Genomic DNA, 26219 nt, shown 5'->3' with positions numbered 1-26219 from the left:
CCATGATAACAGACTAGACACTGTTCTAATTACTTCACTCACAGATTTATTTTGTGTACACATAGTTGCAGGGAATGGATGCAAGCCTGGAACCCACACTAGACTGAGCAAATCACATACTCACATTGAACCACAATCTGCTTAAAACGTACAATTTGTATGTCAGGAAAAAATGTACCTGGAAAAAGCCAACATGTGTTATGATCTTTGTAAAATCAAACCAAATGTAGCAATCAGGAAATGAAATCAATATGGGACAGAAAGCACAGTTACTAAAGTCTTGTTGGATGACTTCTTCTATGCTAATAAAATGACTGAAAGACAGCATCTACAAGAAGATGAGTCTAAGTGCAACCAGAGATGCTGAATTATGAAAAAGGAGCAGACAGGTTGGAATCAGAAATCAAAAGAACTGTCAGAAAGTCAGTCATCAAAGCCAAAGTAACATCGGATGAGATGCCAGTCCATCATAAGGACCACACATGCACACACCCACACTCACACTGGGCCAGTTAAGAATCTTCAATTAACTTCACCTATATGTCTTTAGGGACTCTTTTCATAAAGTACAGGTTTTTTTTTTTGTTTTATAGATTGGTACACTATCATTACTTCTGTGTGTTTTTATTTTTCCGGTCATCAGTGTTGCTCTATGGTCTAATGACACGGCAGCCATCTGTGATGCTGGGAAGATGAAAAGAGCACCAAAAGAGTACCCTGTTAATGGTGACACATTCAAAGGTCATATGTCCAGAGGGGACTTGGTGGTCTTTTGACCTTGGAACCCCTGTAGGTTTGTTTTCCCCAACATCCCATCAACTGAAGTTTTTATTTTTCTCTCATCTCTGGCCATCTGTCCAAAGCTTTTGATATAAAGCTGGACATTATGATATTCCTCTGTTATAAAGTGGGCTGCATCAGGAATGGGCTGGAGGAGGAGTATAGGGACCTAATCAAGGACTTTGTTAAATGGTGCGACTCAAACCACCTACAACTGAACACCAGCAAAACCAAGGAGCTGGTGGTGGATTTTAGGAGGCCCAGACCCCTCATGGACTCCGTGATCATCAGAGGTGACTGTGTGCAGATGGTGCAGACCTATAAATATCTGGGAGTGCAGCTGGAAGATAAATTAGACTGGACTGCAAATACTGATGCTCTGTGCAAGAAAGGACAGAGCCGACTATACTTCCTTAGAAGGCTGGCGTCCTTCAACATCTGCAATAAGATGCTGCAGATGTTGTATCAGACGGTTGTGGCGAGTGCCCTCTTCTACGCAGTGGTGTGCTGGGGAGGTAGCATTAAGAAGAAAGACGCCTCACGCCTGGACAAACTGGTGAGGAAGGCAGGCTCTATTGTTGGCATGGAGCTGGACAGTTTGACATCTGTGGTGGAGCGACGGGCGCTCAGCAGGCACCTGTCAATTATGGAGAATCCACTACATCCACTAAACAGTGTCATCTCCAGACAGAGGAGCAGCTTCAGCGACAGACTGCTGTCACTGTCCTGCTCCACTGACAGATTGAGGAGATCGTTCCTACCCCAAACTATGCGACTGTTCAATTCCACCCGGGGGGAGGTAAACGTTAACATTTAACATTATACAAAGTTATTGTCTGTTTTTTACCTGCATTATTATCAATCTTTAATTTAATATTGTTTATTGTATCAGTATGTTGCTGCTGGAGAATGTGAATTTCCCATTGGGATTAATAAAGTGGGGCGGCACGGTGGCGCAGTGGTAGCGCTGTTGCCTCGCAGTTAGGAGACCTGGGTTCGCTTCCCGGGTCCACCCTGCGTGGAGTTTGCATGTTCTCCCTGTGTCTGCGTGGGTTTCCTCCGGGCGCTCCGGTTTCCTCCCACAGTCCAAAGACATGCAGGTTAGGTGGATTGGCGATTCTACATTGGCCTTAGTGTGTGCTTGGTGTGTGGGTGTGTTTGTGTGTGTCCTGCGGTGGGTTGGCACCCTGCCCGGGATTGGTTCCCTGTGTTGGCTGGGATTGGCTCCAGCAGACCCCCGTGACCCTGTGTTCGGATTCAGCGGGTTGGAAAATGGATGGATGGATGGATTAATAAAGTATCTATCTATCTATCTATCTATCTATCTATCTATCTATCTATCTATCTATCTATCTATCTATCTATCTATCTATCTATCTATCTATCTATCTATCTAATGAACTGTTCTTACATTTTTACTTTCTTATGAAGTAAAAATGTTAGGTTTGAACACACAGTTAGAGGTGTGAAGCTTGAAAATACACCTTATGAGAAGAACTTGAGAGTCATAGTGGATTCATCACTATCAACATATAGACAGTACAGAGAATCCACTAAGGATGCCAGTAAGGTTTTAGGTTTTATATCATGTGGTGTGAAGAACAAGTCAAGGGAGGTTATGCTTAAATTATATAACTCACTAGTGAGGCCTCACCTAGAGTCTCATTTATAAAATATTGCATGGATTTAAATGTGAAAATATGCATGTGGCAAAAAATATGAAAATACATATTCCAAAAAAAAAAAAAAACATAAACTCCGGTGTACAAACATTTACTGTACATGCAATTTACCTTTATATATTGCAGTCATCTTGTAAATGTGAGTGCATGAATGAACCCTGTCTGGCTGCTGCCCTGAAACAACCATATATGGACTATGCTAATCAGCCTCATGCATATGCAATCACGATGCAGCAAATCTTCATTGGCTGGTTGGGCAGCCTCCATCCTGCGGCATCAGATCTCATGCTGTGCCCTGCAAATGAGTGTGCAAGAGAATGTGTGCCACTGTAGGGCCTCTCTGCTGTTTTCTTGGTGTCAGGGAAAGGCATAAGGTGTCAGCATCTGAGCAGGTGCCCACTCTCTTCTGGCACATATAATGTCATGATTGCTGTTACAATGAATAGCAAAGGCCATATAAAAACTTTTTTTCAGCCAGTTCCTTATCAACAAGCCAGCCACCACCTAAAGTACTATTATGTCTGCCTGGTAAAGCTACTTTGCCTCAAAACAAATGAATCATGGGTTTTGACGCAGGCCACTGACCCACAGCATTTGTCAGTCTCATCTTGGCATCACAGATAACTTGTGTGTTAATAGAATGTCACTACTTAAAGTTAACAAAAGCAGCATCATTCTCACTAGATGCCTTTATTGCAATATAAGATCAGTAAACTGATCCGATTAAGTTAGTTGTTTTATGTATGTAAACCCTCACCATGCAGAAACCGTGGGTATGATAGACTTAAGCTTGGCTGAGATATTTCAGACCTCTCTTCTCCCTAAGAACTGATAACAAGTAGCCAATATATACTGAAGAATAACCAAAAAACTTTGGATGATAAGAGTGACACTTATCACATCTGTGTTGGGGTGCCAGCTGGGTCACCCCTTTTAATCCATGAAAATAAAGATAAACAAAAAGAACACTCAATGGCATATATAACAGTGAGAAAATTGGGTAAACTTAAAAAGATCTTAGTCTTCTCTTAATAGAAATCAGTCGGGTTGTCTTCAGGAACTCCATACTGATCACAATGCAGGTCCGATCACGGGGTCCATGAGGGGCCTGGGCCTCCTAAAATCCACCACCAGCTTTTTGGTTTTGCTGGTGTTCAGTTGTAGGTGGTTTGAGTCGCACCATTTAACAGAGTCCTTAATTAGGTTCCTATACTCCTCCTCCTGCCCACTCCTGATGCAGCCCACGATAACAGTGTCATCAGCAAACTTTTGCACATGGCAGGACTCCGAGTTGTATTGGAAGTCCGATGTATATAGGCTGAATAGGACCGGAGAAATTACAGTCCCCTGCGGCGCTCCTGTGTTGCTGACCACAATGTCAGACCTGCAGTTCCCAAGATGCACATACTGAGGTCTGTCTGTAAGATAGTCCACGATCCATGTCACCAGGTATGAGTCTACTCCCATCTCTGTCAGCTTGTCCCTAAGGAGCAGAGGTTGGATTGTGCTGAAGGCGCTAGAGAAGTCCAGAAACATAATTCTTACAGCACCACTGCCTCTGTCCAAGTGGGAGAGGGATCGGTGTAGCATGTAGATGATGGCATCCTCCGCTTCCACCTTCTCCTGGTATGCGAACTGCAGAGGGTCGATCAGAGATGGATCAGAGTTACTGTAAATATAGGTTCTTCTGTCAAGTTTTCCTTTATTAATCATGACTTTTGTGTGGACAGTTACAGTACTTACACACATTTTGAGTCTCTTTTTGTGCCTATGCAAGTTTCATAAATCTGACCCCCAGAGTACTGTGTTCAGTTTTGAACTCCATATTAAAAAAAAGACATAGCAGCAGTAGAGAAAGTCCAGAGAAGATCGACTTAGAGGAGTAGGACTGAGAGGTATGAGCTAAATGGAGAGGAGCTGAGCCTTTTCAGTTTAAGTAAAAGGAGATTAAGAAGAGACATGATTGCAGTGTTTAAAATTATGAAAGGAATTAGTCTGTGGGTCAAGACTGTGACTTTAAAATGAGTTCAACGAGAACACGGGGATAGGATTGGAAACTTGTTATGGCTGGATTTCGTACAAACATCAGGAAGTTTTTCTTTACATGGAGAACTATAAACACATGGAATCAATTGCCAGGTAGTTTGGTGGAGAGCAGGACTTTGGGGACCTTCAGGGGGGAATTTTCCGTACGTCACTTAAATCATCCGAGATCAGGTGCCTCATCTTGGATAAGTTAATGCCGGTGAAACTCATCTGGGATAAGTCGGTTTTTCAAACGCAGCTGTACAGTAGATTAGTCTAGCTGGATCTAATCATCAGAGATGAATGCGCGCGCCCGCGCTGAGTGAAAAGCCCATATATATTGAGTCTAGAAAACATGATCAGCAAGTCTTTGATAAGCTTTAACAAAATGACGAAAGAACGGGTGCATTTTTTTTTTCACACAATCGGAGCAAGACCTTTCATTCAAAGGACATGAAGAATTTCAAAATTTAATACACACACAAGGGGTAACACTGCAAAAGCAGTCCAAACCAGAAAAGACGGCTGGCAAAAAGTGGCCGACAAATCAAATGCGTGTGCATTGTATTTACTGAAAGCAGTGTTTCATTTCCTATGTGCCAGATTAATTATTATTTAATATGTCATAATTCCAGATCAAACGTGAGCACAAGGAGAACACGGGAACAGGTTAAAGTGAAGTACAAGAATATACTTCAAACTGGTAAATATTGGTATATAACTATTTAAAGAATTGTTGACATAACGAATCATATATAATGTAAAGAACATTAATTTTAAAGCTAATAAGAAGACAGACAAGCAAAAAACAGGTGTAGGTCCATGCGGTCCAGACCGAACCCCTGCAGAAGAGTTGGCTCTCCAGCAAAATGCCCATCGCCCTATTTCTGAGGGCATTCCAGGGGGAAGCTCCTCCTCAGAACCAGTGGCAGGATGCAGTGGTCACTTCATTTCAGGTAAAGGATGGTCATTGCATATATTTGTCCTCAATGTGTGCCATAGGTATGTTCCATATAGCCCTCTGTTTTGTTGGGTCAGTTGCAGGGAATGTCATATCCCTAGAACTTGTTTCTGACCAACGAGATATTGACGAAGGTCAAATATTTGATGAAGACACTGTGTCTGATTATTCATCAGGAGGAGAGGTACATTTTCCAAATAATGTTTGATTCAAACTCCACTCTGATCAGTCCCATGTGCCCCAATCACATTTGGAAATCCGGGTAATGAGAATGTTAGGCTGATTGTGAGTTTCTTCATGGAACTGTGGGTGTTTTTGCCTGTGTATTACCTACCTGCAATGGCATGAAACACCTCTTTTGTCTGCACAAGCAGGTGTCCAGGAAACACAATGAAAACCTGAAGGAAATATTTCAGAGCCAAACAGACTTTATGAATTGCCTGGCAAATTGCACTTTTAGATAGATTTTCTGCATCGCCTACAGTATATCAAAAAAAGTGCAGCTTGCAAAAAACCTCAAAGCAATGCATACTGTCTGTGTGGTTGTGAGAGCCTGACTTCACCAAGTTTGACTTCGAAAATAAGGTCCTAATAAATTTTTGAGGTACAATATTCCCCCTCAGCTAAAGCGGTATCCTTTGAAAAGAATTTCCTCCGGGAGCAATAAAGGATCTTGCCGATCGTGCAAAACCCTCTCTATATGAAATTCTCTTCTTATAATTTGCGTACCGATATCAATTGGTCGCTCATTCGTGAACGGCGAAGTCATGACTGAATGAATTCCACGCACGGACACTGATTAAGTGTGTGAGCTAATCCTTGTTTACAGAGAACATTTGGATGTGTTGCTATGACAACACTTCCAGCAAGAGTTTCGAAAAACCGACAGATCCAGGATCAGGCCAAATCGTCAACAATTACATCTGGCTAAACGAGTAATCCACGTACGAAAAGTACCCCCCCACACCTCAACTTGATGTTATTTTGGAAAATCGAGATGAATAGGAAGGAAGAGTTTGTTGGGCTGAATGGCTGTTCCTGTCAGAACTTTTCTACTGTTCAGTTGTTTTGTAATTCAGTTTAGCCATTATTATTACATAGTACAATGGAACCTCGGTTCACGAACGTCTCGGTACACATACAAATCGGTTTACGACCAAAAGGTTCGCCAAACTTTTGCCTCAGTTCACGACCACACACTCGGTATACGAACAAGCCAGGTTCCCTTTCGGTTTGTACATGTTCAGTCTCTCCCTGTGCATTTCCTATGCAGCAAGAGAGAGCGAGAGCACGCGACACACACACGCACACACACAGAGGCAGCACACACACAGGCAGCGAGAGAGAGCCGCGCACACACACACACAGGCAGCAAGAGAGATAGAGCCGCACACACACAGGCATAGAGAGAGAGAGCTGCGCACACACACACAGGCAGTGCGAGAGAGAGACAGACGCGCACACACAGAGGAGCAGGAGAGAGGCGCGCGCACACACACAGGAGCGCGCTAGAGAGACACACACACAGGAGCTCCAGGCTCTCAACAGAGAGAGAGAGAGAGAGAGCGAGCGAGAGAGGGAGGGACGCATAAGGTAGAGAAGGCTTGTTTTTGTTTTCAGTTCTGTTTACAGTGATCGGTTCGTAGCCTGCATTGTTGCAATGTTACTTTTCTTGGTGGTTTATTAAATTACAGATTTTTCAAATGTTCATTTTTTCCCCTGTGCTTAAAACTCATTAAACAAAAGTGTTTTTAGCGAGCGGTTCCTAGCACTATAGCGTGAACTATTGCAGTGTTAGTTTTCTCTGTTGTTCAAGGTTTTCACAGTGTTATTCAATGTTTTTACATTTAGTTTACTATTACGCTGTGCATTCTATGGTATAATTAACTATATTTGTGCTTAAAAATTAAAAAAATATATATATTTACATACAGTTCGTACGGTCTGGAATGGATTAATTGTATTTACATACAATCCTATGGGAGAAATTGCTTTGGTTCACGACCAAATCGGTTTACGACCAGAGTTTTGGAATGAATTATGGTCGTGAACTGAGGTTCCACTGTACTTTGAGCTCATGTACTGTATGGCAATGTGATATATAAATAAACTAGCCAACCCACAGCGTACCATACGCCGCATAATCAGGCCGCTTTTTTAATGATTTTTAAGCACAGGGAAAAAATTAACATTTGAAAAATCCGGAGGAGAGGGGAAGGACGCCCATTACGCCCCATCCGTCATGCTAGTCTGCTGATTTCTCGTTCAGTAACCTGTGAGTAGTGATGGGCGGGGTGAAGCCTCGCGAAGCATCAACACGTTTGAAGCAATTTTGTCGGAAATCGTATCGAAGCTTCGAAGCATTTGACACTCACCTCTCTCGTGACACCTCCTGGCCATTTTCATTAATGTTACAGAAACTTATGATACACTTCAATGACGTCTGTTAAAAGTCGTATTGCTTTTATTTTTTCGTAGCTACAGACTGACAACGAAGAGAAGGGTTCGTCAGCAGCTTCTAGTGTCTGATGTCTAAAAAATATAAATATAACTAATGCCGACAGGCAGAATGCACTATACGATAGCAAGAGTTAAACAAAATAAGACGCCTCACCTCATGCATTCCCGGCTCTTTCAATTAGTATTTACTTTTGCACTGTATCATTATAATCGCTCCTGTTATTAGTATTATAATTAACCCTGATCTTTTCTTGAGATCACATTTAATAGCCTTAAATGTTTTGTTTGGTCTGTCTTAATTAAAACGGAGTAGACAGAAAATAAAGGTTTATCCCTGTACTTTGCCATGATATAGGTAAGCACATTTGAGAAAGAAAATGTGAAATCCTTAAATCACAGATGTCATTATTCGATCAAGTATTAAAATCTGCAGTGCTTCGAAAGCTCGACACAGTGTCGAAACCTTAGTATAGAACGGCCCATCACTACCTGTGAGTCACGTAGAGTTTTCATTGTTGTTTGCGATTCTGGCCGCTTTTCGCGTACTGAGTTGTTCGGGAGTCACAGTTGAGAAACAGTTTTTTAATGTCTTTTAAGCACAGGGGAAAAAATGAACATGTGGCCCGGTGCATTCTTTAACTGCCTTGTGGCGCTGTAGTACTACGGCTGCTTTGCAGTAAGGAGACAGTGGAAGATTGTGGGTTCACTTCCCGGTTCGTCCCTGTGTGGATAGCAAATTATCCGCGACAAACAAACTGTTTTACACGCTGCAAACCAGTCCGCGCCGCTTTGTCAATGTTTTTTAATCCTTTGAGTTGCTAATTAACTAACTAACACCCACCACTCAGCTTGTGTGAAAAAAATGCGCCCGTTCTTTCATCATTTTGTTGCAGCCTATCAAAGACTTGGTGATCATGTTTTGTAGACTCAATATATATTGGCTTTTCACTCAGCACGAGGGCGCGCATTCATCTCAGATTATTACATCTTGCTAGACTAATCTGCTACACGGCTGCGTTTGAAAAACCGACTTATCCCGGATGAGTTTCACCGGCATTAATGATTAGGAATCTGGTTGGAACAAAACCCTGCAGCCACAGGGGTTCACCAGGACCGAGTTTGGCAAACACTGCTGAACAGAGACGAAACCGACTCAGGTGAGGAGTGGGGGCGGGCAAAGTGGTTGGAGCTACTGATTATTCAGTGTTGTTTGCCTGGGTGTCTGATCTGCTCAACAGGATTATAAATAAAAGGAAAACAATGTGAAGGCAATGTCACAGGTGATCCTGTGGTATAGCGGGTCCACAGCTCCCCTTCAAAAGCCCATTTTTAAATAAATAATCATCGCACTCACAGTGTAGACTCGTGCTTCGGGCATTTCTCCCCTGTGCAGTGTGTGAGCGAGTGAGGAGAGAGCAAGAAAGCCGGTACGTTAGAGTGAGCGAGAGCAGGCTCGAAGGCAATGTGTTCCTGTGGTATAGCGGGTCAATAGCTCACATTGAAAAGGCCATTTTTAATCAGGCGACTGACAGTAGTGGAGTCAGGCACAGAGAAGGTCAGCTGCAGAGAGAGCGTCTCGACTGTTGCAGGGCCTGAAGCAGGTGACACGCTAATGAAAAAGAGGCACAGGGCTTATTGATTTTTAAAGACTGCTTCCTTCATTGTGTTTTAACTTCAGTTTTAAAGGATTGCGCGGCTCTCTCTCACGCGCTGCCTGTGTGTGCGCTTGTCTCTCTCTCTGGCGTTGCCTCTGTGTGTGTGCGCGTCTCTCGCGTGCTGCCTGTGTGTGCGCTTGTCTGTCTCTCTGGCATTGCCTCTGTGTGTGTGTGTGTGTGTGTGTGTGTGTGTGTGTGTGTGTGCGCGCGCGCGCGCGGCTCTCTCTCTCGCGCTGCCTCTGTGTGAACCAAGATTCCACTGAGGTTGACTAATGAAAAGTCAACGTAGCTTAGAGCTGCAAGTGGAATGTGGCACAGACAAACAGAAATGACGGCATGTTTTTCGAGGCGTCGCGTCCGAGTTGGTGGGCGTGACTGTGATTTTTTCGTCGTATCCAATGGTCTAAGAGTTGGTGGCCGTGGCTCCTTCCTACGTGCGCCATTGGCGTCTTACTTGTCGGCGGTTTAGTGAATCCACGTCCCTTCCGGCGTGCTTTCCATGGTCGGCTACTTGTCTCCTGGCTTAGTGAATTATATATATAGATGCTGTTGTTATTGATGTGGGAGGAGGACTGAAGTACCTGGAGGAAGCCAACACACATTCCGCAAGTATGTGCCACTTCCTTAAAGACAATGAATGGGCTCAACACATGAACCCAGAATACTGGTACCAAAGATAATCAATCCATCACCTTGCACAAATTTCCCAAACTTGTTTAATATGAATTTGTTGATTATGGTATATTTTCCACTATATATTGTGCTACAATGTCACATATGTCAGCATAATGAAAAAAATGTGTCTTGTCAATTCTTCTGAGGCGGATGTTATCAGTCACAAAACATATTTTAACACAAATATGCCACTTGCCATGTAATTAGCCACATTTTTAAAATCTCTGAAGTGTTAAAAAAATAACCTTTTCATTATCTATTACCTTTTAACTTTTCTATGTATTTCTCAGCTTGCGTCACTTTTTCTCACTGTGTATTCTGCACAGGTATTTTTAGACAGAAAGTGTCAGCCAACCTGGGGAAGAAGTTTTTGATTGCACCTCTGATTATTAGATTTCTTAGTTGAAAGTCAGACTGAAAAACAAAACTTCTCACATCTCTTGGAAACTTAACAGGTAATCTCAGGAGAAGAATACAACTTTCACAGTATGACCTTAAAACTCTTCTATACAAAATGTTTAACAGTGGAAAGAAATGTGTGGAGTAGAGTGTGGCTATTCAAGATCCTAAAGTGCTGGCAAGGGGGTTTGAGGGGGTCAGTGTTTAATAAAGACAGGGGCTCACGTGTAAGAATGCTACTAATCTACTTGTTACATCTATGTTTTAGAAAGATTTTACAGATCTATTAATTTTTTTCTCTGCTACTTATTCATTACAATTATTGCCTGATCTTATTTGTTGTTCTTTTCTTGAATCTTTTCTTTGACATTTTATGAAGCACTTATGAGCTACATTGTTTGTATAAAAATATGCTATAGAAATAAATGTTGTTTGCTGAAATTTCACACATCCTATTTCTTTTCTGTTTGTCTTACGCTCTTCAATAAAAATCCAGACTAGGCAAAATTCACAAAGCAAGTGCAATCCCCAAATTGTGCAACAAAGCTAAAAACCGCAACAAACTAAGCGAGAGGAGCTAAAGAAAGTGACAACAGCAAAGCACAAATGCAATGCAAATGTTGTAGCACCACCCCACCCGACCTCCGCTATCCCAGACTTCCTAGCCCCTCCATCATGGGACTGCTGCATAACAACTGTGTCTATGCGCTGTACCTTGATAGAAGTGGCCAGCAGCATTAGGTGGGTGAGAGAAATGACTAAGGGGGAGAGTTTCAATCCATTCCTACAGTCATGCACTATGGGGGTTTCCAGAGTCCTAACTTGTGACGTTTCACATTCCCTCTTGCATTCTTGTAAATTTCTGTACAGGTGTTTGGAAAAAAAAAAAAAAACTCAAGACCACTGTTGTTTGGCTTCTTGCATCTGTACAGAAAGCACCCTAATTGTTTTGGGTCTAAAAGAAAACCCAAACAGTTACAGGAAGAGTATGTAGAGTAAACACAGAGTTTTAAATGACAAATGAAAAGAAGGGGTGATTACAGGGAGCAATGCAAAACAGAAAACAAACAAAACCATAAAAGCTATGACGGATGGCCGGGGCCCATGTACCAGGGGGACACGGATGGGAAACCCAGTATCTCCCCCGGACGCTAGATGGCAGCCTCCCTGGGTTGCAGAGGTGCCTCGGACTCCCCCAGGGCTTCATGGGGGTTGGAGTTCTGTGCAGCCCTGTTGGGTTCTGCAGGCTCCGCCAGGGGGTGCTGCAGCAGGAGCTGTTGGCCCCTTTTGGGCACTGGTTTCGCCACATCCGGAAGTACAGCCGGATGTCGGCAATCAAGCATCTGAAGCACTTCCGGGTACCCAATAAAAGGAGCCAGTGACCACCACTCAGCGGCCAGAGTTGGGTGGAGGAGGACAAGGTTGCCCGGGAGGAGTGGTGGTGCCAGAGAGGAGTGTTGAGTACTTGTGTTTTTGTGGGACTGTGTTGTGGCTGGGGGACACAGGGAAGACGTGCCCTCCAGCTGAAGAAAAATAAATATTTGTTTTATTTTACACATGCCTCCATGTGAATCTGTGTCGGGTCGGGTGCGTATATAGCGCCTTTCTTACAAAGCACAGAATCACTACTGGGATTGGACCGGCCTGCATAATTCCAGTTCCACCAATTTATAGTGCCATCTAGTGGACTCTGTTTTGTTTCTTAGCACAAGTTACCTATAATTGTGCAGGGTGGGCTGTCCTCAGCCATCATTACTATCATGATGCAGTCTGGAGGCACAAAGCCACTGACAACAGGGATCACAGTCTGATACTGGAACACCATAACCCAAAAGAAACAGATTACAGCAAAGGACAGTGAAGCAGGCACAGCATTTCCTTGACTCAGTTCTTCCCACAACAGTGTCCACTTACACCAAACCCTGAAGAAATGGAGCAGTTGTGTAGGACCCTGCTCACCTTGGGCACAGCCTGCTTTCCAAACTTTGGTCATGCTGTGGGTATATTAGTATCAAAGCTAGCACCTCTTGGTTCAAGAACGGTGTTTAACCACCTGCAATCCATCTTGTTAATAATGTGCTTCATATGTGCTGAACACACATTAAACATCCAACAACCTGCTACCTAGTAATTTAAGTATGCTGCTCTGTGCTTTCATTGTCTTCCACTAGTTTTGTCATATTGTGTATGGGTGACCTGAACTATGTTTCATGTGCCTGACTGGACAGATTGATGTACATCAAGAATCTCTCTCTCTCTCTCTCCACAGAGCCTCTATTACTCATACTGGGACCAATGTGTCTCTGTCATCTGGAAGATTTGGTCTTTTGGATACAGGGTATCTTCAAAGAAAACCCACCAGAATGAAAAAGAGAATGTGCAAAATCTGTACCAGCATTGACCAGGGCAGGATTTGACCCAATGACATTAGCGCTACAAGACAGCACTGGTAATCACTGCGCTACCATGTCATGTAACAGCAAGAAAATCTACAATCATTTGAATTGTGCCCTCTTTAAAGAACAATTTCCTTTCACGTAAGTGCTTCTTCATTGTTTATTTGTTTTTTAAATTGAGCTCCAGTGAAAAGGTTACCATTTATTTTATGTTAGTAGAATTGAAACATAATACATGCTAAAAGGCATACTGTATTAATTTAGAAATTTCCAGAAACAAAGTAATTGTTTTCTCTGCTTATCATTTGTATTTATTGCTTTTAATTCCAAAGTTTGAAAGGTTTCCCTTTTTATCTTAACAATTTACGTCATTTCTGCATGGATAGTTGCTATGCTTATGTCTCTGCACACTAAAATAGCTACAAGTTTATCATGTTTTTAAAATCTTCCCCACTGACTGAACCAGCAATTAATGTTATTTTACTGTTTATTAAAAATAAATAACTGCAAATAATTACACAGTTGTCCCACTCATATATTTTATTCAAAGGTCTTCTTGAAGCATTTAACTATTAGTATTCACAAATATGAATGAATTAATGGTTAAGGCTGTGGACTTCAAACCCTGCGGTTGGGGGGTTCAAATCCCACTACTGACACTGTGTGACCATGAACAAGTCACATGACCTGCCTGTGATCCAATTGGAAAACCCAAAAAGTGTAACTAATTGTATCTAATTGGTGTCAGCCAAGTAAGTCAATGTAAAATAAGTAAATAACATGTAAAAAAGATGAATTTTGTGTAATGTTCTGAAGATACAAAAAAAAACACAGGAAAAAATAAAAACATACAACTTATATAGGTCCAATTTTTAAAATAGGTTTGAGAGAACTGTGGTATCATTTGTATCATTCATCAGTCAAGTCTAAATATTGCTGTAATTGTATTATGTAACTTGTTTCATCTAATGTTTCACCATAACTATTATGATCATAGCGCCATTATATTTAATTGCACAAAGTTTATGTTTGTTGGCTGTGTCCTCTGTGATGTGTAAGAGAAATATATTTATATAATTTATGGTTTATATGTATTCAAAATGAATCATGATCGTATAAGAGGACAAGTATTATATCTTATTGGGCATTAGTATTGTAAGGGTTAAACTTACAAAGGCTTATGCTTATATATATTTTTTTTTATTTTCCTGGGTAAGGTAGAAACCACCATTGTATTACAAGTCAAATGTCAGGTATGGAAAGAGGGCTAGGGAGATCAAACTCCACTCTTCCAGATGGGGGATCTAAATTTTTAGGCAGGAAATATTGGTGGTGAACACCTGTCACGCAACCAGAATGAATAGAAAGGGTGATACATCCATTAACAATAGAATCCCTGAAGCCTAAGAAAAAACTCAAAATCTCAAGACACCTTAAATTTCTTCACACCTCCTCATCAGCATCTTTTGTTTTGCAAATGTGTTGATCAGCACAAGCAGCAAGCAGACTGCTATACCATCCCCCCAACCCCCAAAGGAGCTGAAATCAGTCACAAACTTCTCCCAGCTCAAGTCTCTTTATCTGGGTGTGAGGTGCCTGGAGTTGTATAGGGTAAATAATATATTGTTATTTGGAACACATGCATTTCATGTGTGTTCTGTGTCTACAAAGATCTATGTAAATGTAAGATGACAGGAAATGTGAGGCAAGAAATGCTGAACACATACCTAAAGCAGAAACTTTTTCCATGTTATACTAATAATAGCGTGAATTATACAGTATAATGTATGAAGACTTTAGTCCAAATATCAAACAAACACGTGCACTTTTATTCAAGAATATAACCAAAGTAAAAAAAAAAATCATTCAATTTACATGTTGCCGTCAATGAGTTACAAACCCAAGCTCAAATGTCAGTAGACAGAAAATTGATATGTATTCTTGAATGGTGCAGAGGTAAGAACTGCTGCCTTATAACCAAAAGGTTTCAGATTTTGGTTTCGGAGTCTGGGCACTCCGTGGTTTGAGTAGTGAGCTGCTGTTATTATTACTATAATTTAATAAAAACATACGTTGTGGAACGAGCCCCGGACACAGACAGGCAGACATGTTTTAATCACCACCACACGTTTATTTACACCACTATTTACAAAGTCTTGTGCCACACAAACCCCAATCTCCCCCAAAGTCCAGGCCAACCACACTTTGCCTTCTTCAGACCACCTCCTTCTCTCTTTCTTCGACCTCGTCCTGCTTCTGCCCGACTCCAGCCCCGAATGAAGGGAGGCGGCCCCTTTTATCTCTACCTGGATGTGCTCCAGGTGTGCACCGGCAATCCCACGGACACGCCCCAGTGTGACGGAAGTGCCTGCTGTCCTCCCGGAAGCACTCCGGGTGTTCCCTCTCTTCTTCCCCCCAGCACTTCCTGGTGTGGCAGAAGTACTGGGGTCCAGGGTCCTTCAGGCAGGGGGACGCCCCCTGGTGGTGACCACGGGCCCCTACAGGGTTGGGCTTCCAAGCCCTGTACCCGTGGCCCCCAATACAACCATTGCGGATACCCCCTCGTGTTCTGGAGGAGGTATGAACCCTCCTCCTGTCTCCCCGGGCATCCCGGCCGGGTAGGAATCCCAGCCAGGTGCCACAACATTTTTTTGGATTCTGTAACACCCGGTGTAAATATTGGCTACCTGTATATGTTATGTATATGAATCAGTGACATTCACATGGTACAACAAACTTGCCTCTCCCTCTCTGAATTGATGACGTGTCATCCTACAGCATATTTACCCAGATTGTTGTAGACACGGATCACACATGAAATGCATGTATTCCAAATAATGATATTTTATGTACCCTATACAACTCCAGGCACCTCACACCACGATAAAGAGACTTGAGCTGGGAGAAGTTTGCGACTAACTTCAGCTTCTTCAGGGATGGGGGAGATGGGATAGCAGGCTGCTTGCTGCTTGTGCTGATTGACACATTTGCAAAACAAAAGATGCTGATGAGGAGGTGTGAGGGAATTTAAGGTGGCCCGGGATTACAGGATTTTTTGTAGGTTTCAGGGATTCTCGTGTTAAGCTGGGAAAATATTGGAGGAACTAGCAGGAGGCAGGATTGAGGGAATGGAATGTTGGGAGTCAGATGAGGATGACAAATGTGTTAGGCGATAAGAACTGTAATAAAAGTTAAGTTTTCCCATCACTGGGCACTCGCTTCACTTGATCTGAGTCTGTGTGCGCATCACGCAATAAAGCTCGATTCTGCTGCCTCTTGTGAGACTTCGAGTGCCATTCTTTGAAGACAGAGGGTGCACCGACTTTCCACAACATGTGTTTTTAGGTTTTATTGCGGTTTCTCTGTAAAACCCACTGACAAGCCAAATGTCCCTCTAGGAAAAATACAAGCTTCTGTAAAGACAAAGCAAAAACAAGATTTTTGAAATTTTTACAAATTTATTAAAAATAATTAAAAAATATTAAATAACACATTGACACAAGAATTCAGACCCTTGACTCAGTACTTACTTGAAGGCCCATTGGAATCAATTCCAGCCTGGAGTGTTCATGTGTTTGAAATGATAAGCTTTGCACACATGGATTTGGGGATTTTCTGCCATTCTTCTATGCAGAACCTTTCAAGCTCTGTCAGGTTGGACGGAGACCATTGGTGGGCAGCTATGTTCTGGTCTCTCCAGATTCCATGCTCTGTCTGGGCAACTCAAGAACATTCACAGAGTTAACCCTAAGCCACTTGTGTGTTGTCTTTGCTTTCTGCTTAGTGTCACCGTCCTGTTGGAAGGAGAACTTTCAACCCAGTCTGAGGTCCAGAGAGTCTGGAGAAGGTTTTCCTTGAGGATATCTCTGTACTTTGTTTTGTTCAGCTTTTCTTCAAGCTTGAATAGTCTCCTAGTGCCTGCTACTGAAAACCAACCCCAGAGCCTGTTGCTGCCATTACCACACTTCACTGTTGGAATGGTGTTGCACGGGTGATGAGCTGTTTTTTTTTCAGATGTAATGGTTGGAATTGAAGCCAAAAAGTTCATTTTTTTGATAGCATGAGAGTCCTTTAGGTGCCTTTATGAAAACTCCAAGTGTGTCATTTGGCCACTCTATCATAAAGAGATAGGTTCTGCTTAGCTCAGCCAGAGAGTTCACTGGGTTCTTGAACACCACTCTTACCATAGCCTTTCTCCCATGATCACTCAGTTAGCTCTAGAAGTAGTTGTGGATGTTAAAAACGTCTTTCAAGTATGAATTATGTGCCTCAACAGAATCCTGTCACTGAGCTCTACAGGCAATTCCTTCAACCTCATGACTTGCATTTTGCTCTACTGTGGGACCTTCTATAGACAGCTGTGTGCCTGTCCTATTCAGGTGCAATCACTTGAATTGACCACAGGAGGAATCCAAATATCTCAGTGATAGCTGATAGAGTAGAAGCCAGATTTCAAGTGTCACAGCAAAGGCTCTGAATTACTTGTGTCAATGGGATATTTCACTTTGTTATCTTTATTAATTTTGCAAAAAAGTATTTTTTCTCTTTGTCATCCTGGGGTTTTAACACTAGAATTACCAGAGCCTACGAAAAAACTCGTAAATTCGTCCCACCTTAAATCGCGTCTTAAATCCGTTTGCACCTCTCCGCTAGAGTCCTTTGTCATCTAAATGTGCTGATAAACAAAAGCTACTAGCAGCCAGCTATTCCATCCCCCCACCGACTTAGAACGAATTTCTCCTAGCTCATGCCTTGCCTTGATTTATCTGGGATTGAAGTGGAGTTTTAGAGTGGAAATAATATACAGTAGTGTTATTTGGAATACACGCATTTCGTGTGTGTTCCGTTCCGTTCAGTAGTCTGTGCAAACACATTTTTAAAACAGAAACGTTTTTCATATTCTAATAGTAAATGACAAAATGTAGGCATAAGCTATATAACGTATGAAACCTGAAGTCCATATATCAAAGAAACACTTTCACAAAAGGTACAAATAAGAGAACACGTGCGCTTTTCTTCAAAAATATGACTGCACAAAAAAAAAAGCCGCGTTAGCATGCCACATTGACACACTTACTACAACCGCCGCGGTGGCGTAATGGTATCAGCTCCTGACTGGGAATCAGAGGGTGGTGAGTTTGATCCCGCACGGCTCCACTTCGAGAAGTGAACTGCTCTCATTCTTACAATTTTAGAATAACAACATAAATTTGATTTCAGTCTGTAACAGCCGGTGTAACTTATGATACTGGTAAAGGTTAGCTTTTTTTTTTTTTTTTTTTTTTTTAATTCACTTTTCATTCTCGCAGTCGCATTCAGAATCAATCCATACAACCCCATCTGACACAGCTGTTTTCACATAAATAAAAGTGCATTTTTATTCAAGAGTATAACCGAAGAATAAAGAAAGCAAGTTACAGTTGGGCGGCACGGTGGCACAGTGGTAGCGCTGCTGCCTCGCAGTTAGGAGACCCGGGTTCGCTTCCCGGGTCCTCCCTGCGTGGAGTTTGCATGTTCTCCCCGTGTCTGCGTGGGTTTCCTCCGGGCGCTCCGGTTTCCTCCCACAGTCCAAAGATATGCAGGTTAGGTGGATTGGCGATTCTAAATTGGCCCTAGTGTGTGCTTGGTGTGTGGATGTGTTTGTGTGTGTCCTGCGGTGGGTTGGCACCCTGCCCGGGATTGGTTCCCTGCCTTGTGCCCTGTGTTGGCTGGGATTGGCTCCAGCAGACCCCCGCGACCCTGTGTTCGGATTCAGTGGGTTGGGAAATGGATGGATGGAGTTACAGTTGGTGGTTGATACGACAGCTTGCGTGGTGCAATGTTAAGAACTGCTGATTTCAAGTGACGGTGAGATACAAAGAAGGCAGCTTCGCCAGCGTTTGTGTGTCAGAACCCTTTTTTTAGGGGGGGCGGTAGTATGCATCGTAGTACACTGCAGACCTATAGCGCGTCTTTATGTCAGATGGGGTTGTATGGATTGATTCTGAATGCAACTGCGAGAATGAAAAGTGAATTAAAAAAAAAAAAAAAAAAAGCTAACCTTTACCAGTATCATAAGTTACACCGGCTGTTACAGACTGAAATCAAATTTATGCTGTTATTCTAAAATTGTAAGAATGAGAGCAGTTCACTTCTCGAAGTGGAGCCGTGCGGGATCGAACTCGCCACCCTCTGATTCCCAGTCAGGATACCATTACGCCACCGCGGCGGTTGTAGTCAGAGTGTCAATGTGGCATGTAGCTTTTGTTTATCAGCACATTTAGATGACAAAGGACTCTGGCGGAGAGGTGCAAACGGATTTAAGACGCGATTTAAGGTGGGACGGATTTAGGAGTTTTTTCGTAGGCTCTGGTAATTCTAGTGTTAAGTGGTGCTTGATGTGGGGAAAAAATGAAACTAAATGAATACAAAATGTGAAAAAATTAAATGGTCTGAATTCCTTAAGACGGCACTGTATGTAGAGAGTGGTTGTGATTCCTAATTTTAACAATCTTATATCAGCTAAATTTGAAAAAAGGTATCTTTCTAAACACAAATGAAGTCATTTTCATTTGGATAGGAGTCTGAAAATAGTCAAAAAAACAAAAAAAAAATGCTCTCTCCGACACCACGAAGAGAAAGAAAATGAAGAAGTCTTAGTAATAGTCAATCAACAATTACTACAAATGTTACACTATACTGCCAAAAGTTTTGGGACACCTTCCTTTACACACACATGAACTTTAATGACATTTCATTCTTAATACATAGGATTTAATATGGTGTTGACCCATCCTTTGCAGCTATAACAGCCTCAACTCTTCTAGGAAGGCTTTCCACAGGGTTTAGGAGTTTATTTATGGGAATATCTGACTGTTCTTCCAGGACAGCATTTGTGAGGTCAGGCACTGATGTTGGAGGAGAAGGCCTGGCTCCCTTGCAGTCTCCGCTCTAATTCATCCTAAAGGTGTTCTACCAGGTGGCACGGTGGCACAGTGGTTAGCTATGCTGCCTTGCAGTTAGGAGACCCGGGTTCGCTTCCTGGGTTCTCCCCGTGTCTGCATGGGTTTCCTCCGGGTACTCCGGTTTCCTCCCACAGTCCAAAGACATCCAGGTTAGGTGCATTGGCAAATCTAAATTGTCCCTACTGTGTGCTTGATGTGTGTGTGTGTGTGTGTGTGTGTGTGTGTGTGTGTGCGCCCTGCGGTGGGCTGGCGCCCTGACCGGGGTTTGTTTCCTGCCTTGCACCCTGTGTTGGCTGGGATTGGCTCCAGCAGACCCCTGTGACCCTGTAGTTAGGATATAGCGGATTGGATAATGGACGGATGGATGGTATTCTATCGGGTTGAGGTCAGGGCTCTGTGCAGGACAGCCAAGCTCCTCCACATCAAACTCGCTCATCCATGTCTTTATAGGCTTTGCTTTGTGCACTGGTGCATGCGCAGTCATGTTGGAATAAGAAGGGGCCATCCCCAAACTATTCCCACAAAGTTGGGAGCATAAGACTGTGCAAATGGCTTTGTGTGCTGAAGAATTAAGAGTTCCTTTCACTGGAACTAAGGGGTCAAGCCCAACCCCTGAAAAACAACCCCACACCATAATTCCCCCTCCACCAAACTTTACACTCGGCACAATACAGTCGGGCAAGTACCATTCTCCTGGCAACCACCAAACCCAAACTCTTCCATTGGATTGCCAGACAGAGAAGCGTGATTCATCATTTCAAAGGACAGCACTTGGTGATGTAAGGCTTGACTGCAGCTGCTTGGTCATGGAAACCCATTCCATGAAGCTCTCTATGCACTGTTCTTGAGCTAATCTGGAGGCCACACGACGTTTGGAGGTCTGTAACTATGGACTGTGCAAAAAGTTGGGAACTTCTGCACTCTGTGCACCTCACAACAATTTACAAACACAATAACAAAAAGTGATAAATAAATATATTAAACAGATGCTCTCATCTCACTTCCCCAGATGATCTATACAGTCCAAAAAGTTCTTACTGTAATTGATGCCTGTGAAACCCAAAGTGCAATGAACTATTTATCTGGTACAAAAGATACGATAAACACACACACGCACACGCACACACACATACACACCAACCACACATTAGGGACAATTTAGTATCGCCAATGCACTAAACCTGCATGTCTTTGGACTGTGGGAGGAAACCGGAGCACCCGGAGGAAACCCACACAGACACAGGGAAAATATGCAAACTCCTATGGTGGATAGTCCTCCTTTTAAAACTGCTTCCCAGAAAAAAAGGTTTAAATCATACAGTCCTGTCACTAGTATCTAAATGCTCTTTACAGTCATCTGAGGTGTGCCACTTTCAAGGACAGGTAAGACAAAAATGTTCACCGTTGTCCCTGTACCTGATGGCAGGGCAAATCCTTCTCTTCTGTGCTATGCAGTTCAAAGAAAGGTCCTTAAAATGATTAAACTGTATTGAAAAGTCTCACCGTATCCCTCTCTTCCAGTTTTTATATTTACAGCAGATACAAATGCAAACTACAATTCCCATACGCCCCTCCACATCCATGCAAACCCTGTTCAGAACCATATTTACAACTCAGGAATCTGTGCAGTCACTATTATTAATAACACTAGGGGGCTCTGCCCCCTGCTCGCTTCACTCGCCAACCCTCAATTTTGGTTAACCGAATATACAATTTACTATAAAGAGATTGTTATTTTCATTTCATTCATTTTCATTCTTTTCTTATTTCTTGATATTTGCCAGTAATAAAGCTGTAGTGAATGAGTTCCAACCCGGGGCCGCTAATGTCGTGCTGCATGGTCTGCATGCTGCTCTGCGTGTCGATTATTTAAAAGCCTGTACGGCAGCTGCTGCTGCGTGATCTGCATGTTGCGCTGCATCATTTAAGAGGTTGTACAGCAGCTATCCTATTGTCTCACTTCTTTGTCTTGTGGGACATTCAAGTGTTTCCGAGAAATTGTTTGTAAGTAGGGCTTGATGTGCAAGTAGTCTCCCGGGACTTCAAAGTGTCTTATGTGCACATAGTCTCGCGGGACTTCAAAGTGTCTTCCAAGAAGACCTGCTATGCATGTGTACCGTGCCAACATTTTTGAATTCTTTACGACGTTCTACTTTGTCCTTTATTTCTGGCCCTGGGGGTGGTTAGATGTCTTTCTCACAGGATGTATAATGCTGCTCGTGTTGTGAAGGTTGGGGGGGTTGGGGCTGAACGCATGCTAAGGAATTGTGGTCAGATAAGCTGCTGTCTTGCTACTGCTGCTGCTGGCGAGCTGCACGTTCTGCTTGTCACGCTGCGTGTCAATCATTTAAAAGCCTGTACAGCAGCTGTCCTTTTGTCTCACTTCTTTGTCTCGTGGGACATTAAAGTGTCTCAGAGAAATTGTTTGTAAGTAGGGCGTGATGTGCAAGTAGTCTCCCGGAATTTCAAAGTGTCTTCTGTGCACATAGACTCCTGGGACTTTGAAGTGTCTTCCGAGAAGACCTGCTGTGCAAGTGTACCGCGCCAACATTTTTTAATTTTTTACGACGCTCTACTTTGTCATTTACTCTTTGTCCTTTATTTCTGGACCCGGGTGTGGTTAAATGTCTCTTTCGCAGGATGTATAATGCTGCTTGTGTTCTAAAGGTTGGTCGGGTTGGAGATAAACGCACGCTAAGGAGTTGTGGTCAGATCAGCTGTCTTGCTGCTGCTGCTGGCGAGCTACGTGTTCTGCTTGTCACACTGCACGTCGATCATTTAAAAGCCTGTACAGCAGCTGTCCTTTTGTGTCACTGCCTTGTCTTGCGTGACGTCAAAGTGTCTTCCGAGAAGATCACGTCTTGTCTCCCTCCCAAGATTTTTTTTTTATAATAGAGAGTCATACAGTTCATATCATTAAAACAGGACATACTTAACAAAATGAAAACCCCATATGTGGCAATATTTCTCATGCTTGGAAAAAAAGCATCAGTCTGAATTCTCTTCTAGCACCAATAACTATGGAAGAAAAATAAGTCATAGTATTTTCATTTAACAAAAGCAGGTCTTTAATAGCTTTAATGCCGATCCAGAACTTTACATTAAAGTCCTAAATACCCAATTAAGACAGTGTGCACTCTCCATAGCTTGACAATCTTCCCCCATCCACAAATCAATCTCATACCAAACAAGTGTCTGGTGACTTTTAGGTGACCCTTAGTTGCAAACATATTGTCAGCTTTATTGCTTACAGAGATCATTGATTGTCTTATGAAAGATACTGTGAGCTTTGGAAGCAATAATGGAAAGATTCTATCATCAGATTAGATGGCCCAGAAGAGACTGTGCTATAGAATACCCGAGGGCAGGGCGGGCAGCTAGTGTCCAGGGGTCTCTAGGACTGTGACTTTGACTTTCTCTATCACAATTGACTGTGAAACCCCAGAGTTTTAATTTCCCTACTGGGGCTGCTGATTGGAGTTTTGGTTTCCACTCTTCCGTTGCCAACAGTTCAAAGCTTAACAATTAACTAATGGACAAATATTGTTGGTTTCCATTTATATTAATCGATTTGTTTTCCAGCATGTTTAAGCAAAGCTGTGTTTTTATTTATACTAATTCTGCATTTAGTAATTTAGTAAAATGTATTCTTGAATTATACTTGAAAATTTGCCCCAGTGCTCTGCTCCCGCACCGAATAAATTGAATACAAAAATAAATTAACGGCATTTTAAAGTTCAAAATATAAAGAAAGACCCAATGTTTACAACAATGTCTGACTAGAGGAAGATAACTGTAAAAGTTTGACCTGTAGAGAGAAGTTCATCAAGAAACCTTTATCAACTAAGAGTTTTTGAGTAAAAATAGGGAACTAAAATAAATCCACAAAAGAACAAAAGGTGCAAAAAGGGTATACAGTACCTAAAAAGTCAAGCAAGTCCCAATACACAATCCAAAGAGCAGCATTCAGTGAAGCAATATAACCAGAAAAAGCAGTAAATTCAAATGAAACATCAATGCTTACAATAAACTCCTTACAGCACACAATGATCCACTGCCAGGACCCTCTCACTTACTCAGTGAACAGTCAGAGGGAGAGCTCAGTGGCAGTGATGTCAAGGTAGCCCCGCCTCCTGAAGCTCCTCCCACACGGAGGCACATTTAATATTATAAATCATAGACAAACAAAAAACAAATGACATCAAAACATAAAAAATAATAATTCAAAATTAAGAAAAACAACAGGAAATATGAACATTAATATATAAAAACATAAAAACCCTGGCAGTAACAAAAGGTGGATGAATAACCCATTGAACCCAAACAACATTCAAAAAAATGAAAGCCTTAGCAGGAAAATACCAGACAGAAACATTCTGGGCCCTTAATCATGAAGCAAAAGTGCGATTTATGTAGATGGAGGACACACTGTGGAAGCAGATTACGTCTCCTCCTGCTGTCTCTGGAATGACATTTTCCTAACACTTCCTGACTCAGGACATCCCACACCTTATGATCACAGAAAGTAAGCTACTGATACATTCCAAGAAATGTATGTTTCATTTAATTACAACAAAGCAATCAAGACACTTCTGCGAGGCAAACATAACTCTCATTAGGAGGAAATAATAGAAAAAATGAAATATTTTATATTTCTAATCATACAATATAGAAATAATGTAATTAATAGTAATTGATTTAAAGACCAAGATTCATGTTCATAGATGACATGACACAGCAAGAGTGACTATTCATTTTTTTGTCAATTTTGTTTTCTTGAATTGGGAGTACGGTGAATGCAGAAAGTATTCAGAGCGCTTCACTTTCTGGACCCTTCAATTTGTTGTACGTTTCATTTTAAATGGCAATCATTCTACATCCAGTAACACATAGTGGTTTGGTAATTTATTAAGAATCAAAAACTGAAATCTCTCACTCATAGTATTCAGACTGTTAATTCAGTACTTTGTAGGAGTCATTTAGGCAGCAATTACAAATGCAGTTATTTTTAGATAAGTCTTTACAAGCTTTGCTGTCCTGGATTTGGGCAGTTTATCCAGTTCTTCTTAGCAGATCCTCTCAAACTCCGTTAGATAGGATGGGAGGCACCGGCACACTGCCATCTCCAGGTCTCTCCACAGATATTGTAAGGGGCTTAAGTCTGGGCCACTTCAATGTGGAGTCTTTGTAGTGCTGAAAGGTGAGCCATTGCCCCAGTCTGAGGTGGCATGCACCCTGGAGCAGGTTTTCTTCAATGACCTTTCTGTATCTGGCTGCATTCATCCTTCCTTTAGCTCTGACCAGTCTTCCTGTCATTTGCCACTAAGAAGCATCCCTGATTACATGATGCTGCTACCACCATGCTTTACCAAGTCTTGTCAAGTCAAGTTGGGAAGCATGCACTGGTACAGTCCGTTGCCGCACCCACTACATGATGAAACAACTTAGGATCCCTTTTGCAACCCCCCAGGCAGACACGCAGTTCAGTCCCACCCTCTGGAAATTACCCTCTATCTGTCGTAGCCAGGTGTTACGTGGGCGACCCCTGGGCCTGGTCCAGCCACTCGGGTCCCCAACAATCAGGATCTTACAAGACGGATCACCCTTGGGGAAACGTGCCACATGGCCGTAGTGCCATAACTGACGCCCCCTCACAATGCAGGTAATGTGCCTCATTCGGGACTCCATGAGCAACTGCTCATTCAACACAAAGTCAAACCAACGGTACCCAAGGATTCTCCGAAGAGACACAGTACCAAAGGAGTCCAGTCTTCGTTTCAGGTCACTGGATAGCATCTGGCAACCATATAGCAAGACAGGAAGCACCACGACTCTAAAGACTTGGTCCTTTTGCATAGATATCAGGAGCGCCACACACCCCTTTCCTATGAAGTCAGTAGATGGATTGGGAGAGCATGGGGGTCATGAGGTCATGCTTTACCACAGGGATCATATTAGGCAGGTAATGAACAGTGCCATGGTCTTTGTCAGACATAGTGTTTTGAGTTCTACCTAAAGAGGTCAATTTTTGTCTCATTAGAGCAGAGAATCTTTTCTTTATGCTCTCAGAGTCCAAGCAGGCTACCATATGCCATTTACTCTATATTGGTTTCCTTCTAGCCACTCCTAATAAACGCCTAATTGGTGTAGTGCTGCTGAGATGGTCATCTTTTCAACATGTTCTCTTATTTTAGGAGAGAATTCCTGATGCTTTGCTAAAGTGATTGATGGGTTCTGGTCTT

Source organism: Erpetoichthys calabaricus, chromosome 4, assembly GCF_900747795.2.
Source record: "Erpetoichthys calabaricus chromosome 4, fErpCal1.3, whole genome shotgun sequence".
Lineage (NCBI taxonomy): Eukaryota > Metazoa > Chordata > Cladistia > Polypteriformes > Polypteridae > Erpetoichthys > Erpetoichthys calabaricus.
Note: the sequence above shows the minus strand (reverse complement) of the source record.